Consider the following 17,188-nt stretch of genomic DNA (forward strand, 5'->3'; position numbering starts at 1 on the left):
ACTTTTCTCTTCGTTTTGTTTCTTTCTCTCCTTCCAGAGTTTTCAGAGGCTGAGATCATTCCCTCTGTACTCCATTATCTCCTCACAAGACTTTCTTTCTGTATTTTCATCATAGTACCCATTTGAGGCTGTACATTATGATGCCAAGGTAAGTCACTCGGAGCCTAGACACTGACCACTCTTGGACACAGAGAAAAGCCTCAGTGCCCTGATACCAACCGCGTCTCAAGCCACAGAAATGCCCTTGTGCCTCATCCCTGACAATGTACAGTGGGAAGGAAATGCGTTGTTGCCCCCTTGCCATTTGTGCTAGGGTGCATGCTTGGGCTCCGTAACGCTGTCTGGGCCTTCGGACGGTGGTTGTACCCTGATGTGCAGTCTCTGACATGCCCTTTTAGCCTCCAGCAGATGTGAAAGCCTGACATTACAGAGGCATTAAAGGTAAAAGTGACCAGTATGTACTATTTGAGTATCATTTGTACTTTGGGGCTGAAGAAGAGGGAATTTGAAGTTTCTCTTTCCAGGTCCCTTCCTGGAGAAGAGCAAGAAGGATATGTCTGCTCTGTGCTTATAGCTTGGGTTCTGTTACTACTCCCTGTTCTTTGTTCCCTGAAGTTTGTCCCTCTGGCACTGGGCGGGGGGGAGGGGTAGATTCACATCAAAACTTAACGAACTCTCACTTTAACATTTAGGCACCTAGAAAATCACTGGGATACACAAAGCCTGATCTGGGTGCCTAAGCTCCCGATACAGTGAATGGAGGGAGATAGTCACTTCAGAATAGGATTCAAAAAAGCCAGCACACTAGGTTGCTCCCTGCCTAAATTAACTAATGGGAGCTGTGAGGGAAGTGTGCTAAGCCCCCTCCCCCTGTTTGGAGATTAGGTGCCCAAGTCCAGTGTGCAGGAAGGTGCCTCTTTTCATTTGGGATTCTCAGCAGAAACCCTGGCTTGACACTAGACATCTATGCCATTTTTGCAAGAAGCAGAAGTGTGGGGGAAGGGAGGAGAGAAAAAGCCCACCTCCCCCGTAACATTTAGCCCAGGGGTTAGATATTCCCTTGGGATGTGGGAGACCCTTAGTTCAAATCCCCACCTCCAGCTGAGGGAGAGAAGGGATTTGAACAAGGATCTGTTACCTCTCTGTGAGTGCCTTAACTACTAGGCTATGGGATAGATTTGGATAAATAATTTAAAAAGTCACTGGAGCAGGGGGACTGGATGCTGGGTTTCCTACCTCCCTGGTGAGTGCTCTAATCACCAGTCTACAGAGTCATTTTCATGCTTCTGTGTGCGCGCTCACTCTGGCCCAATAATTCTTTCATTATTTATCCACAATGGAACAGCTTCAGCAGGAGAGCCTGAGGGAGCCCCACATGTAGCTCAGTGGCTAGGGCACTGGCCTGAGAGGTGGCAAAGCCCTGTTCAAATCTCTTCTCTCCCACTCAGGCAGAGGGAGGAGTTGAATCAGAGGTCTCCCAGGGGAGTACCCTAACCCCTGGGCTAAACGTTACAAAGGAAGTCAGCCTCCTCCCACCTAGCCACTTCATATAAGCTCATCTATAGGCACCTGATCCAGGAGCAAGCTCTGAGAATGCTTACCCAATTGGGTCCCCGGGCAAGTTAGACACAGGAACACCTGTCTTCTGGTGTGCAAATGGCTTTGGGGATTAGGTGGGGTCCTGATGCCTGGAGGGAAGCAGCAGTGCGCGCAGGGCTGGCTCCAGCTTTTCTGCCGCCCCAAGCAGCAATATATATATATATATATATATACACACAAGCGGCGGCACTTCGGCGGCAGCTCAATCATGCCACTTCTTCTGCGGCAGTTCAATGGCAGGTCCTCCCTCTCTTCCTCTTTGGCATCAATTTGGTGGCAGCTGAAAGAGGAAGAGAGGGAGTGAAGGCCGCGCTGCTGAATTTCTGTCAAAGACCCGGACATACCGCCCCTTTGAATTGGCCGCCCCAAGCACCAGCTTGCTTCGCTGGTGCCTGGAGCCAGCCCTGAGTGCGCGTGCACAGGAGGAGAAACCCAGGCACCCTAGGGAACTTTACTGCAAATATTTAGGTGCTGGGCGAGTTTAGGAGCCTACAGGGTTTTGTGGCAGCTGAGTGGAAGCTTAGTGAATCCCAGTGGGGCCCGACTCTGGGATTTAGAAGTCTAAGGTAATAGTTAGGTACCTACGTTCTTTTTTTACTATAGCTGTGGGGCTTTCAAGCGAAACTCCTGCTGGTCCAACACTTTGTGAGTAGGATGATATCCTCTTCCTGAGCAGGCCTCAGGCACTTCCACTGATTTTCATAATTCAGGTCCTCTTCCTTCTTCTCAGGCACAATGGCTGGTTAAGTGAATCCAAAGATGTATTGCCAATGGGAAACCCCAGGCAGGGGATCAGTTCTGTTTCCTATTGTAAGGTGGTACAATAAAGGTAAAAACTGGAGTACAGACAGACTTTAAGGTAGGCAGATATTACCAAATGGAAGAACGGTAAAGTTCCATGACATTTAAAGCCTAATCTTAACAGCTTCCTTTACATCTCCTGCTGCTGTTTTTCATTCACAAACCTTTGCCTTTTTGCTCTCATTGGTCATGGTTCTCAAATGACATTGTGAGTATCTCAGGGCTGGGAAAAGAGAAGACTGGGGCTTTTTAAATGGGTTTCAATCAATATTAGAGTAATTAAACATTTTGTACAAACAGGAAGTAAAACAATGATAAAATCTACAGAGAGAGACGTTAAAAGACTGAAAACAAAAACGTAATTTAATCTACTGGGTTCAAGAGTGTTAAGCTTAGTGTTCTAGCTGGCAGTAATTGTGGCAGGTGAGATACTAACTGCATCAGCGAAGCCAACTTCTTCCTGTCACCCCCTCTTATCTGTGGGGATTTTGTTCTGGGTCATCTAGTTCTCTGGGCAGAATGCTGCTGCTGTTGTACTGCTGGTGGAGAGTGTAGTGTGTGCCTGTTTCATGCAAAGTGTATTTGTTTTCATCTTTTTTCTTGTTTCCAAATGTGAGGGTTGGTGTCTGTTTACTCATGTGTCTGATATTTGCTGTGCATGTGTGAGCCCATGTTTCAAAACTGGCCACTTAAATTAGTACCTGCACCCAATGTCTATCCAAAGTCTGTATTTGGTAAATGTGTCCATCAGTGGGCATTCCCGCATGTAAAGAGCGCCATATTTGGTGTCAGAAAGGAATTTCCTCCCAGGTCAGATTGTCAGAGACCCTGGGGGGTTTTCACCTTCCTCTGCAGCATGGGGTATGGGTCACATGCAGGTTTAAACTAGTGTTAATCGTGGATTCTCTGTAACTTGAGGTCTTTAAACCATGATTTGAGGACTTCAGTAACTCAGCCAGAGACTGGGGTCTATTACAGGAGTGGGTGGATGAGGTTCTGTGGCCTGCAATGTTCAGGATTCATGATGGTCCCTTCTGGCCTTAAAGTCGATGAGTCTATGTCAGGGGTCGGCAACCTTTCAGAAGTGGTGCGCCAAGTCTTCATTTATTCACTTTAATTTAAGGTTTCGTGTGCCGGTAATACATTTTAACGTTTTTTAGAAGGTCTCTCTCTATAAATCTATATTATATAACTAAACTATTGTTGTATGTAAAGTAAACAAGATTTTCAAAATGTTTAAGAAGCTTCATTTAAAATTAAATTAAAATGCTGATCTTACGCTGCCAGCCTGCTCAGCCCGTTTCCAGCTTGGGGTTCTGTTCACCTAGGCCGGCAGTGGGCTGAGCGGGGCTTACGGCTGGGATGCTGGCTGGCAAGGGGCCGGCAGCCAGGACCCCAGACCTGGCGGGGGGGTTCAGGGGTCAGGGCAGAGGGCTGGGGGTGTGTGGGGGGTGCAGGGCAGAAGGCTGTGTATGTGGGGGAGTTCAGGGTTCAGGGCAGAGGGCAGTGGGGATGTATGGGGGTGCAGGGCAGAAGGCTGGGGGTGGGGGGGAGTTCAGGGATCAGGGCAGAGGGCTGGGGGTGTGTGGGGGTGCAGGGCAGAAGGCTGGGTGTGTGGGGGGTTTCAGGGGTCAGGGCAGAAGGCTGGGTGTTGGGGGGAGGTCAGGGCAGAGGGCTGGGGTGTGTGTGGAGGTGCAGGGCAAAAGGCTGGGTGTGGGGGGGTTCAGGGGTCAGGGCAGAGGGCAGTGAGGGTGTGGGGGGGGTTCAGGGGTTCAGGGCAGAGGGCTGGGGGTGTGTGGAGGTGCAGGGCAGAAGGCTGGGTGTGTGCGGGGGTTCAGGGCAGAGGGCTGGGGCGCTCGGCTCGTGGGGGTGCTCCCAACCCCCTGCCCTGAGCCGCTCAGGGCAGGGGGCTGGAAGGGATATGCCCTGTTCCACCCCCTTCCCCAAGGCCCCGTCTCTACCTCTTCCCTGCCTCCTCTAAGGAGCAGCAGTGAGCGCACTGCCGCTCAGCTCTGCTCCGCTCCCCCTCCCCTTCGCAAGGGCTATCAGCTGATCAGAGGCAGGGAGAGGGAGGAGGAGGGGCAGGAAAGCACCATACAGTGGTTGGTTGGTTGGTTTATTTTTTGTACTATTATTTATATTACAATAGTGCCATGAGGGCCCATAATCTTTACAGTAGTCTAGTCTCACTTTGCACCCATATTTCTGCAATAATTTATTATCACATGAGTTGAACGGTGACATACTGCAGAGCATGTCAGTAGTTGCAGGGTAAAGGAGAATCATTAATTCAGAGAGAGGGTGTAATCCGAATGCACCTTGAATATGAGGGATTATTTTCTATAACGCAATCCTTGATGGATAGAAGTAAAATGTACAGAGAGATGACAGGCAGAGTAGGAGAAAGTCTGCTGCAATTACCAGACTGCTCATTCCTGAATCACAGCTTCACATGGAAGCAGCCCTCATATGCATTTGGGGAACAAGTGTAGAACTTTGCAAGTACCATCCTTCCTTCACATGAGCGGCTGTTAGCATATTTCTTTCCCCCAGCCATATTGTCTCATGGTAGATTGGTCACTCTTCTGTATTGCTATCTTGCGCCTCTCTGCCTGGCAGGGTGAGTCTTCTCTGGAATGTGTGAAAGAGGTTCTCAAACTCTCCCTGTGCCTCATTGCTGTTCAATTCTCATCTGTGTTCTGACTGAGCTGGCCTTAGCGATCACAGATCTCCAACCAAGGATAGTCAATAGGTGGACTGCAGTCCAAATCTGGACCGCCAGATGCTTTTCAGTGGATCGCAAGGGCAGAGATGATGTGTGGGTGGGGCATGCAGGGTTATGTGCTCCCCCCGCCCAGATTGCTCTGGATGCCTCTGAAAAATGTGCCCAGAAGCGAGGAGGCAGCACTCTCCCTTGCACTGCACTCTGTGTGTCCATGCAGTGGGGGTAGGGAGCTGGCTGAGCTCCATGTGCCCCTGCAGCTCGGGGCAGGAGGAAGGAGCAGGCGGCTGGCTGAGCTCCACCTCCCCCCCACATGGGGCTGCTTCGCCTTCTCTGCTCCTGGAGTCCCAGCACTGCTACCTACTTTGCAGACCATCCACGGAGGTGAGTCGGGGTGGAAGCAGAGGCAATATATGAGACTCCAGCAGCCCGGAAGGTGAAGCAGCCAGAGGATTGTGCTGGGTCTAGGGGTGCTGGGAATGCTGCCGCACCCCCTGGCTGGTTCCCATCACATAACAGGGTTGACAGTTGGGTTCAATGGCTCTCAGCACCCCCACTATACAAACTGTTCCAGCGCCCCTGGAAGCAGCCCCATGTAGTGGGGAGGAGGAGGAGGAGGCGGAGCTCAGCCAGCCGCCTGCTCCTTCCTCCCGCCCCGTGGTGCAGGGACACATGGAGAGTGCTGTTTCCTTGCTTATGGGTGTCCTGAGAAATTGGGGGCGGGCACATGACTCCCCCCCCCAGAACCTTTCATCTATGCCTCCCTCCCACTAGCCACAGCTATGTGTTGCTTCTGTGCACAGGCTTAAGCTGAGTTGGGGCTGGAGCCATGCGAAGCAGTGCTTGTGCTCCCAGCAGCCCTGGAGCTCACTGCTATGTCCCTTGTCCCTGCGTGGTCTCCGAGCCCCCCCACCCATGAGCAGTCCCCGGAGCCCCTCACTCACCCTGGCTTCATTCCCTCTGCCCCTGAGTGGTCCCTGGAGCCCCCCACCCTGGCCTTATGCAATATCTGTGTGAGAAGGAGATCCTAGAACCCAGGAGTGGTTCCCTCAGGTGCTCAAGGGGGAGGAAGCAGGGGCAGCTGGATCCAATTAATTTGCTAGCTGTTTGCTAGTAGGAAAACCAAGCAGAAAGGAACCAACTTCTCTAGAGAGAAACAACTCTTTGTCCTGGCTTCAAATTGTATGTATTGTGTTAGTGATTTGGTTTGTTGTAAAAGTAGCCCAGAGGGCCAGAGGCCCTTTATCTGGAAAGAGTTTCCTGGGTGTTTGGCTTTTAGAATCAACTCCCCTTTTGTTCCAACTGGGAGTTTTCCTCACAGTCTGTCTCCTGGTGGGGGGTTCTTATCTCATCCCATTGCCTCTTGTAAGGGCATGCGATTCCCTCCTTTGTGTGCCCGCCCTGTTATTTTGTTAACTATAAATGTGTACAAAGTCCCCCCAAATCCCCCTCTACCTCTTTAGGAGGTTACTTTGGCCTCTGTCTCACAGTTAAATGTAAGTTAGGCCATGTGGGTTTAGCGCTTATTTAATCTGACTTTAGTTTATTTTTAGGAAATTATTTTTTTAAAGGAGTAAGAATTTAATTTTTCCCGAATGGCTTTAAAAATGCTTTTCTAGGTTGATATAAATGAGCTCCAAAGGTCCATTCTTCCTAACTGAGCTCCCAGACGGGGGGGGGAGAGCCTTCTAGAGTCTACCAACCCCCCTGCACCCACCCAATGTGACATATTTGCAGTAATTTTAATGTGCAGTTAAACCAAACATTCTCAATTATTTTGTTTCCATTTAGTATTTGTGTAGTACATCTTAAAAACCACTAGAGGGGACTACCAAACCAGGAAACAATAACTGTTGGCTGTACAACAAGGTGTTTGAATGACACCAGAGTTTAGAAGGGAGAGAAATGGAAAGCTCAGCTTCTGAGATATGCTTAACATGGCATCTTCTTGCTCAGCCAGAAAGTGATTTCCCTTTTACTTCACCTGGTACAGCTCCTGTCTATGGACTGCAGTGATCCTGGTCTGAGTCTTGGCTCTGTTAATAGAGTGCTGGGTGTGTTGGTTGCATGATGAATACATGGAGACTATTCATCAGAAGGAGAATCTGCTGATTTGTTTCAGATGACAGCAACCGTAGACCCAGGATAGCTTTGATGGGGATAGGAGATGCTGGGAGCAGAAGTCATGATGCAAATGCATGGGAAGGGGGCAGAGAAAGGCAGAAGGGACTCTGGCAGATGGGACAAGTGGAGTATGGGGTGATGACTCTCTACATGTAGTGGGAGAGTTATTAGAAAAACTTTCTCCTGCCTTACCTGACATGAGTCCGATCTGCAAAATGATTGGTCTTGATAAACCACAGTGTTACCAAAGAGTTGCTGTTTTCTATCTTAAGAACTGAAATAACTAACACTAACAGAAATGTTTTGGAGCTGGTACCAGCGGCTAAAATGGGGATGGCTCCTTTAGTTTCTCTGACAGATCTCAGAGGACAGCACAAGCTACACCTGCTCCAAAAGGCATCTTGGGCTGTGTACTACAAGCTTTGATCTTGTCATTCCTTGACATATGATACTTGTAGGAGAATTAGAGCAGAGGTACAGGCTGCAATGCCTTTAGCTTGCTGAGAATACCCAGCTTGACATCTTCAACTCTTCTGCCCATGTTGGTGTGGGTGAGCATCTTACCTAGCATCTCAGTGCAATTGTTCAGAGAGGAGGGCTAGCTTGCAGGTTGGGGGAAGCAATGAGAAGAAATGATGGAAGTGAAATCACTCCCTGGATTGAAAGAGTGAGTTTGTTGTTTGTTACTCAGATAGAGTGAAGGTCTTGTTAAGTAGCAGCAGTAGAGGAGACTGCTTTTTTCTCTCTGAGCTTGTGTGGAAGGATAGGGCCCTTCTTTTGAAAACGGGCCTTACCACTGGTGTTCATGCTTGTGTATTACACGGGGCTACATGTTACAGGTGCTGCCTGTAGGTATCCGCGTGGAGTTCAAGATGCAAAACCCTAATTGGTTTTGGAGCTGGTTACTTGAGACACTGCTTCTTCCCATACCCGACCACTGCAGTTGTGCTCAGCAGAGGTGCTCAAAATGGAGCTTCCTTGATTTAGACAAGGGAGATGCTAGCAAGGAGGTGTTCTCTGAGAGCAGGTCCTTAACTTGGGAGTTCCTTCCCCTGCCCTGCTCTGAGACAGTTCAGACCTCCTGGTCTTTAGGAGATTTGGCAAAAGTCATCTGTTTTCCTGGGGCTTGGGGGAAGGAAGGGTATGGAGAGAGCTGGTACTCATGGGTAGAGGGGAGCAGTGCCTGGGCTTTTCTTTCATACTTTGGTTGGTTACTTTCCGGTTTGGTGAGGAAAGACTGCTGGTTTTATCCTTGGTGGTGTGATTGGGTTTATCAAAGGCCAAAAGCAATAAGGCTCAGAGCCTCAAGTTATTTAGGTGCCCAACTCCCATTGAAATCAATGAGAGGCATCTAGTGGGGTTTTCAAAAGCACCTATCTGCATCATTATCTATAATATCTTTTTTAAGAAAATCAGGCCCTGAAAGCTTTGAAGAGGAGCTCCATTCTAATATGTACACCGAAATACATAAACATGAAAATATACATTGATGGGAAGGGAGCAGTAGAGCTCAAGTGACCAGGGGAATCTTATAGATTGTGGGGTCTAATCTGCAAAGCTATTCACTGCCAGATTGCTGTGGTAAGACAGCAGAAATGTTACAGGGATCTTTCTGGGTCCATTGATGCTTTTTATTTTTTTTAATAGATTCCCAGGTCAAACAGGACCACTGGGATCCTCTAGTCTGACCTATTTAATGTATGCTATATAGAACGTCCCTGAATTAATTCCTGTTTGAGATAGAGCATATCTTTTTAGAAAAACATCCAGGCTTGATTTAAAATTTTCCAGTAATGGACAATCCACCAGAACTCTTGGCAAACTGTTCCAATGATTAATTATCCTCCCGACTAAAAATTTGTGCCTTATTTCCAGTCTGAATTTTTCTAGCTTCAACTTCTGGCCACTGGATCTTGTCATACCTTTGTCTGCTAGGCCAAAGAGCCATCTATCAAATCTCTGTTCTGCATGGAGGTATTTAAAGATTGTGATGAAGTTGCCCTTTAACCTTCTCTTTCTTAAGCTAAATGGATTGAGCTCCTTGCCCTATGGTGTTACTCATGTTTTCCAATTCTTAATTGTTCTTGGGGCTCTTCTCTGAACCCTCTTCAATTTATCAACATCCATCTTGAATCGTGGACACCAGAACTGGACACAGTATCCCAATTGTGGTCGCACCAATGTCAAATACAGAGGTAAAATAATCTTCCTTCCCCCACACCTTATTCCCCTTGTTATACATCTAATGATCGCATTCGCTCTTTTGGCCACAGTGTCACACTTAGAGCTCACGTTTAGCTTATTAATCACCAACGCCCCACCCCCCCGAGTCCTTTTCAGAGTCACTGCTTCCTAGGAACGATTCCTCTGTCCCGTGTATGGTCTGTGTTATTTTTCCTAGATGTACGACTTTATATTTGGGTGTATTGAATTGCATATTGTTTGCTTGAATCCAGCTTACCAAGTGATCCAGATCTCTCTGTATCACTGACCTGTCCTCTTCATTGCTTACTGCTCCCTCAATCTTTGCATCGCCTGCAAACTTTATTAGTGATAGATTTTTATGTTTTATTCTAGGTCATCAATAAAAAATGTTAAATAGCACAGGGCTAATAACTGATTCCCGTGGGACTTAGATAAACCCACACCCGTTCAATGATGATCTCGATTTACACTTACATTTTGAGACCTATCCATCAGCCAGTTGTAATCCATTTAATGTGTGCTATGTTCATTGCGTATTGTTCTAGTTTCTTAATATGCCATGTGGTACCAAGTCAAATGCCTTTCAGAGGTCTAAGTATATTACATCCACACTATTAACTTCAACCAAACTAGCCATCTCTCTTTAAAAGAAAAAATCCAGTTTTTCTATTTTCCATTAATCTGTGTTGATTGGCATCAATTATATTATCCTCCTTTCATTCTTTATTAATCAAGGTCCTTATCAGCTATTTCATTATTTTGCCCAGGACTGATGTCATGCTGACAGGCCTATAATTACGCAAGTCATCCGGTTTACTCTTTTTAAATTTGAAACAAAATGAGGCTTCTTCCAGTCCTTGAACTTCCCTAGGGTCCTAAAAGTTACTGCCAATCAACATTAATGGGACAGAGATCTCCTTTTAAAACTCTTGGAGGCAAGAATCTGGGGACCTGTTGATTTAAACATGTCTAACTTTAGTAGCTGTTTAACATCCTCCTTAGTTACTGTTGCATATTGGCTTTAGATACCTTCTGAATCATTTTAAAAAAAAATCTTAGAGTCCATTTTTATATTCTGGAGGATCTTGTTGGATCGTTCTGTGGACTAGTTTTAACTCTTTAAAAAACTTCCTGTACAATATTTTGTCATTTTTGGACTATGTTTGGTGGTCCTCCTCTCACAGGAGAGGGTGACTACAACTGAGTCTCTCTCCCACTCTCCTGGGAAGGTGCAAAGCTCCCTGGGTGTAGCAGAGCGGGGCTCTTCCCTGAACTCCTTGCCGAGCATGCAGAGGTTGCCCTTTGGTAAGGTCCACACCTTCAAAAACCTGTCAGAGCCCTCAATCTATTTTACTAGATTGTCATCCTTGTGCAGTGATTCCTCCATTCACTGCACCCTTTGGCTCTTTCTGAGCCATTAGTAACTGAAGCAGTGAGATGGCGCTTGTAGAAATAGCATGGCCAGTGCAAACATGCCCCTGGTTTAGGTGCAGTTTTAGATTTCAGGGAGACTACTCAAAGAGAAAGGTACTGCTCAACCTGAGTGAGTGTGTGTGTGGGGGGGGGAATCTAGCTCAAATTGAATAATCTGCTTCTTTCCTTTTGGAATTTCTCATCTTCCCAGATTATTTATATCCCCTTTCACAGCATGTCCACTAATACTTAACCCCCCCTCAGCCCCTGTATACTCTCCTGCCCTGTGCAAGTTCTACCCTCTCTCATCCTTTGCCATCGCTTTTCCTTGATTTCCTACCCTACTTCATCCCCCTAGAGACTCTTTAAAATGAGCTCTTTTAGTTTAATTATATGAAATAAAATGGAATTAATGTTTCTATTTAAAACGACTCTCTTGCCTGCTCCATTGTGCACATTTGCTGTGGGTGGGAACAGTCAGAACTAGGAGCAGGGTAAATGGAAGGGCTGGATCACAGAAATGTTACTCAATTTTATATTTCATTGAATGTAGGGAGAGCTCAAGTTTTTCTCTCTCCAAGCTTCAGCCTGCAATTGAAAGTGTGTTTTCAATAATTTCTCATAACTTCAGTTGAGGGGGGTGGAGGAAATCAGAAAGCAAAGCGAGTTTGGTTCTACAGTACAATGTTTTAGTTCCACATCTAGTGAACTGAAGACCTGTGTAGGTTAGGGCAGGAGAGGAAAATAATTGTTGTGTGATTCTGTCCCATAACACACACTATTGGCTGCACTGTCTTTCCTGGACCTCTTCAGAAGGTTGTGTGCATGCCGCCTATCATGTCCAATGCAGATGAGTATTTGTCCTGGCTTAGAATTCCAGCATAATCTGGTGTTGGATCTGCCTATCTCTAGGGGTGCTAATATGGGGGAAGACTTTTCAAAGGCACAAATGGCATTCAGGCACCTAGTTCTCATTGGTTTTTAATGGCAGTTAGGTGCCTAAAGGCCATTTATGCCTTTGAAATTATCCTCTGTGGTCTGTACCCAGGCCTGTGGGAGGCCTGCAGATCACAGCACTTAGGAAGCCCTAGGCACACACAAACAATGGACTAGCTGGGGCTGGTAGTGTCATCTGAAAGGATGCAGTAAGTAAAGGTGCTAAGTGCAGTGGTGCCTCTGAACGGGATGAGGAAGGTAGAGCTCCTCTGTAACGGCTGGTCTAGCTCCCTGTTCAGTTCTCTGGAGATGCAGGCTGACTTTGGAGTGGGCCTGCGTGGCTCGTACAGAAGTGCAGTGAAGTCAAGGAAGCTCCTTTGTGGCTAATGGATCTCATTAGGAGACTCCTGCTGAGCCTCTCTCTCCCTCTTGCCACCTTCCCCTTTTCCTTGATTCACCTCATAATAGGGTGGATCGATTTAATCATAATTTCAATCACCAAGTGGAAAGTCTTGATTTAAATCATCGATTTTAAGCCATATTTCCACTTGACTTCAGTTATTTTCTAAAGAAAGGTTCATTCTCATTGGTTGGTAGAATTATTAAAATATGTTGATTTTTCAACTCCAATAGAGCCTTTACCCTAGCTGTGGTACATCTTTTTGCTACCTAGCAGGGAACACTATAACTACATATGTTTATTCAAGGAATTTTATAGCTTAATATTTTCAGATTCTTATTAATTGTACATTTTTTTTAGTATACTATAAAATGGTGAATGATAATTCTCTAGTAAATAAACAATAACTTTGTGCTCATGATTTGTGTGGCGCGGGCTGAGGGATGTACTGACTGCCACTTCCCGCAGCCCCCGTTGGCCTGGAGCAGTGAACCACGGCCACTGGGAGCCGCGATCGGCCGAACCTGTGGACGCGGCAGGTACACAAACCGGCCCGGCCCACCAGGGGCTTTCCCCGCACAAGCGGCGGAACAAGTTTGGGAACCACTGCTCTAGACTGTCTTTCAAACTTTTCAACTAGTAGATCTTAACCTCTCCTGCCTTACTTTTATTCATAGACTTTGACAAAATTTTCTGTTGTTGTTTTTTTTCTCCAGTTTGGAATGAATGAGTCCAAATGAAGAAAATATTTTTTCTGTACCTGCAGAAGAGGCTACTACTGTCTAAAGCTGGTTGAGCACTTCATCAAATTCTGGTTCCAGGTGCTTAGCTAGTGATTTCCACCAGTTCAGTGGTGTGACTTTCTTTAAGCCATCATCAGCAAACATGTACCCCTTGAATGGTTCACCTCCATCCCTGAAATGTATTATTGTTGGTATGATTGGTGATACCCCATGTCATAGCAGCTGCTGCTTCTTCAGCTGTTACATATATACCCTGGTAATTGGCAAGAAAATGAAGAGGAGTAAGTACTTGATCCATTTGCTTCTTTACTGCCTGCAATTTAACTTTGTTGTTGGGTATTTCTTTCATTCATGTCTCAAAGTTCTTTCCAAATTTTAAGAACTTCAGCAATACAGCAGCAGTCTTTCTACAGTTTGTTTAAGGCTATGGAAATAGGTATCTGTATATTCAGTATATCATGTATATTCTCTTTAGTCTGATGTTGACTACTTTGGCCATCTGTTTTGTCATGATTTTCTTCACAAATTGTCATCAGAATAGGCCAATTCTTAATAAATAGCTCAAAACAGTCAACCACTGAATTCCATTGTACATCATGGGGGAGAATTAGTTTAGATCCTCCTGTTCTCTTTGCTGAAGCAAAGTGGTGGTGATGAGAATATTTTGCAATTTCAGCAATGTTTTCTCTTATTCCCGGAGTTGTACTTAAGTCTTTGGCTAAAAGATGCATCAAATGAGCACTGTACCCATATGTTGTACGTTTCAGGTTTCCTTCATTATCTTCTAGATTTCTTTTCATCTTTGCTATGTTTGCAACATTGCCCACGACAAAGGTACACACTTGAATTTTTTGTTCAGTTTATCAATTTTACTGCTGCTTAAATATTCTGCTGAATGGGCATTTCCTGATGGATCAATTGTTTCTGTAAGATAGACAACTCCATCTTTCAGAGTAGCAGCCGTGTTAGTCTGTATCCGCAAAACTCCATCTTTGTTGCCACTCAAGCACAGACTACTGGATCATTATGTACGTTGCTCCACCCATCAAAACTTTAATGGATTTCCTGTCAATATTTATTGCACATTATTCAATTTACTTCTTATAGATTGTATCCAGGAACCTTCCAGCAATGTCTGCTCTGTTGGGTGGAGCGTTGACTGGTCGTAATGAGCGAACCTTGTCAATGAAAAGTTTGTTCTGAACAAGACAAAAAAGAGGATGTGTTGCAAAAGTGAACTGAGCAATCTTTTCATCTCTGGAGTCTTGCTGGAATTTGCTGGTCCTGATTATGAGCTCATCTAGGGTGTTACTGGATGATGATAAAAAACACCACACAGCCTTTTGTTACAGGTAATTTACTGTCTGACAAATGTGAAGTTGCAGCGCTGCTGGTGGTGCCGGCAGATGACTCTGAAGTTACAGACATTGCAGATGATGGACATTCGAAGCCCCTCATGTGTAACCTGGACTCTGAAAAATATGGTAAAAAAAGACACTGTCACTCCCTTAGTATTACTCAGTGCACTGCTTTTAAAAAATGAGATTGTAAATGACAGACTCCTCTTACTGCAGCTATTTATACTGCTGTTGAAGCAATACAATTAATTCTAAACCCAGTTTTATGTTGAAAATAATTAATCTAGCATAAGGATTATTTAGATCTGTTTAAACCCTTATCTCTAGCACCAAACCAAACAGCTTGGAAAAACACCACTTTTTAAATATAAAAATTCGTAAGTGCCTAATAAAACTTTACTATTAAACAGGAAATCTTCACCTAGGATGATCACTATATTGTGCAATAAAAAAATCACTTCAGAAGTCCAGCAGTATCTGTAAAAATGTAATTGATAAATACTCCCACAACAAATGAACATACCAATTATATTTTGAACACACACATTTTGAAATTCAGAAGTAAGTAATCACCCAAAACACACACATGTATCATTTGGCAGCATAGTAAGACATTGGGGGGGGTCATCCATAAGAATGGTGCAAAATGTTTACTAACCAGTTGATCCAGATAGTTCAGACCTGTCCACATCATCATCTTCAAAGTCATTGCCTCTTTGAAGAGCATTTTTCATAATGTTGTTTTATTCTGACAAGCAGGCCTTGCAGCTTTTTCTTGCACTGCTTACATTTGGCACATGTTCCTTTTTACCCAGAGGTACAGGAATTTCTTGAAAATATTCCCAAATAGGTCTTTTTTTATGACCTACACCCATGGCAGGTTTTTTCCTTCAAGTTTCCAGGTGTTGAAATCAACACTAGAGGCTGCACTCTGAAGAATGTTGTCTCTTCTTCCCACAGTGTCCTGCTTTGGCATTAGTTTTGCTCCTTGCTGGTTGCGCCCTCTGCTCCTGCTCCCTTGTTACAGAACTCCTCTGCCCCCAGAAAAACACAAGAACTACCAGCAATCCAAGGCTTCTGCCCGTGTAACCTACATGCCTTTTGCACTGCAGTATTTGCATGTGCAGGCATGCAAGGAGGCAGAACAAGGCCATTTACTTGCAGTGACCAAAGCCACCCAGACACAAGGGCTGGTAGTTACTGAGCAATCAGTGTTTTTCCATGAGCTGGAGAGTAAGTGTCCATGGTGGTTGGAGTAAAAAAATTTGTAATTTATGAACTGAGCCAATCAGAGCTCAGGTAGGGAGACGCAGTAAAATAGGAATGAAACCTCGCAGCTGGGCTAAATGGATGATCCTGTTGGTGCCTCCTGAAGTAAGAGGCTGTGTCCCAATGCCTGTGATGACATTGCCAATTTCTTGCACCAGTAGCACTGCCTCCGGGTCCCCTAGCAGATCAAGCCCTTTATGGAAGACCTATTGTGCCATATTTATAGAGGTTTGTTTCACAAGTTTAGATGCTTTCCCCTGATTTTTTCTTTATTTAGACAAGCAGACTTTCCAGGCAACGTTTTTGATACAGGCTCATGGGCTCAGCATATTTTTTTATTTAAATGTCGTCAGAAATTACGAGTAGAATAGGCCTCAACCCATTTTGTATTGAATTCAGGTTTCATTTGAAAGAGGTTTATTTTTTTTTAAAAATGTATAATAATTTAAATCTTTTCCCGAAAAATGGATCTTTTAAAAATCCATCGTGCCTCATGATGTATACACGGAACTTGGTTAAGTGCGATACTGTGGCCTCTTCACAGTGCTGTCCTGCTCTCTCCCAAAAGTTGGGTATATCAGCCACAGGACTTTCCATCTCTTCCCTGATTTATGTAGCCCCTGCCCTAATCCTGACTTCCCTCCTTCCCTCTATTAATTCTATAAACCCACACTAAATCTTGGGTTCGTTCTCTCGCTCTCTGTCTCCAGTGTATGTGTGTGTCATTGCTCTGTGCACTATGGTACATGGTTTAAGGGTGCACAGACTGCAAGCAACCCATCAGGGCTGCTATTTAAATAGCTTTTGTTGCACCTCCTGGCATAGTCAATTCTCTCAGTACACCTGGTGCAGACCTTTAACATTTTCAGGAGTTCACGGAGACATCTAACTGGGTGCCTATGCTCAAGCCATTGGCTGCTCAGTTAGCTTGGGTGTGGACCAGTCACCGTTTTTGAGCCTCCTGGTTGGCACCCAAGTGACTATTTGCTGTTCAAGCTTTTGAAAATGTTGGGCATTAAACTTTCCTTTTCTCTGTGCTTTTTCGCTCATCTTCTAAAATGGAGATAATAGTTACCTACTTCAAAGGGAGGCAGTGAGGGTTGGTTAGTTATTATTTCTTCAGTGCACTGATATCATACAGTGAAATTATGGGGAGATCACAGACTCTCTCAATAGTTGAGGTTGCAACAATCTTCTAATGTAAAGTTCAGCTTTAGCTGCAATAGATTGCTTGCCTGGAGAATTGATTTGAAACATTGGAAATGATCAGATTTAACCTGAAGGCAAAAGTGGAAGAAAAATCCACCAAATTAGTCTTCAGATACAGGTCATTTAAAAAAAAAATAGCCTAATTTGAATTTTGTATTTCATGCTTATTTGTCTTTCCCCATGTTTAGAACTGTCCGGCTGCTTTACTACCACTTCAGATTCTTCAGCATTGTGCCCCTTAAATTGCATACTGTTTTCATCTGAAGAAAATAGGTTGTAATTAGCAGTGGTTTTTGTTGAGGATGGCTAGAGACCCCACTTTGTTCCCACTGCTTCAGGATCTGTGTGCGTGTGTATGTGAGTGAGAGAGCGAGAGAGCATGTTGTCTTCCTTCAGCTGTTTGCAGCAT

The sequence above is a fragment of the Malaclemys terrapin genome, chromosome 1 (assembly GCF_027887155.1).
Source record: "Malaclemys terrapin pileata isolate rMalTer1 chromosome 1, rMalTer1.hap1, whole genome shotgun sequence".
Lineage (NCBI taxonomy): Eukaryota > Metazoa > Chordata > Testudines > Emydidae > Malaclemys > Malaclemys terrapin.